Below are 1,597 nucleotides of genomic sequence, written 5' to 3'. Positions count from 1 at the left end.
TTTTTTTTTTTTTTTTTTTTTTTTTTTTTTGTTGAAGTTATCTGGGAAAGAACCAACTTGCAAATAAACAAAGGATAGTTGTTGAACCTAGCCATAGTCCAAAACTCCCCAACACATCTCTACCCCACTAAAAGTCTTCTTGCTCCTCTGAAGCTAAATGCTCCACAAACTAATGAAAATGATTTCCCTCTGCAAGGCACCAACTCCTTATGAGTTAAAAACAACTTTTGGTGAACTTATGATGGAGCAGGAGGACGTTACCCTATTTAGAATTTTAAAGTAGAGATAAAATAAGACAAATAGATATGTAATTTATTATCTCATGCTGGTGTATAAGGTTCAACTATTGAATCATAAAGCTTGTTACTGTAATTTTCAGTCATTTCAGGTTGAGTCAAGTTGTACTCTTTGAACTGTTAAAAAGTTTCATCTAGTTTCATTATATTATTATCGTTTTTCGATCTTGTAATGATCTCTTGCAACATAAAATCCAATGCAGAATCTCTGAAAAGATAGCATGGAGCAAACTCTGCATTCACATCCTTCCATTTTATCCACACGAGGTGTTAATATGTGTCTGCCCTCTATGCGGATGCAGCAGTCCGCTTGAAAGGCTCTCATTGAAAGATCCACTGAGGTGATTTGGCCACCAAAGTTTCTTTGTATGTGGCTCGAACTTGTCCGCATTTATCCAAAGATGGTACAGACTAACACTTCCTAAGCTCAAGTGGGAAGGGATTGGTGGCACGAGAACTTTGTTCGTAATGTATGTGAGATGAAAGTCCCCCATTGTGAATGATCATGAGTTTATAATCAAATAATATTATCTTCATTGATATAAGGCTTTTTGGCCAAAGCAGGCCAAAGCAAAGTCACGAGAGCTTATGCTCAAAGTAGACAATATCATACTATTGTGGAAAGTTGTGTTATCTAACAATGTAAACTTATAATTAGTCAACTAAAAAGTTACAATCAGTCAACTTTAGTTACAATTAGTTACAATCAGTCAACTACCAGATGGTTGTGATGCAATCTAATGGCAGAGTTTCTTTTAGAACGACTTGAGTTTTTCAGGCAACCCTCGGTGAAATCTATGGTTTTGGGGTGGCATTTCCATTATTCTGCTTGATATGGCAACATTTTCTTATACATATATATATACTTCGCTAATGTGGGCAAACATCAGAAGTCATTGTTATAATACAAGAGTTTAATTTGCAAAATAAACCCTTTCTTGCATCCCCAAATCAACTTATCAGAACAAGTTCTTGAAAGCATCTCATACTTGAAACTGAAGACAAATACACAAAAAATTACTCCTACCAACCTTGTTATCAAATGTTGAGGACTAATGAACTAGCAAAAAATAAAGATTTAATTTTTAAGTTGTAAGGTAAAGCTCATGCGTATATATGACAAAATGAAACGAACACAAACACAAATGGACGAACAATGAGACTGCAAAATCTGAATAGATCAGCTAATGAAACGAACGCGAACACAAATGGACAAACAATGAGACTGCAAAATCTGAATAGATCAGCTAATGAAATGATCGCGAACACAAATGGACGAACAATGAGACTGCAAAATCTGA

Source organism: Cucurbita pepo, unplaced genomic scaffold (genome assembly GCF_002806865.2).
Source record: "Cucurbita pepo subsp. pepo cultivar mu-cu-16 unplaced genomic scaffold, ASM280686v2 Cp4.1_scaffold001241, whole genome shotgun sequence".
Taxonomy (NCBI): Eukaryota; Viridiplantae; Streptophyta; class Magnoliopsida; order Cucurbitales; family Cucurbitaceae; genus Cucurbita; species Cucurbita pepo.
The sequence above is the reverse complement of the archived record's forward strand: the minus strand, read 5'-3'. Positions refer to the sequence as shown.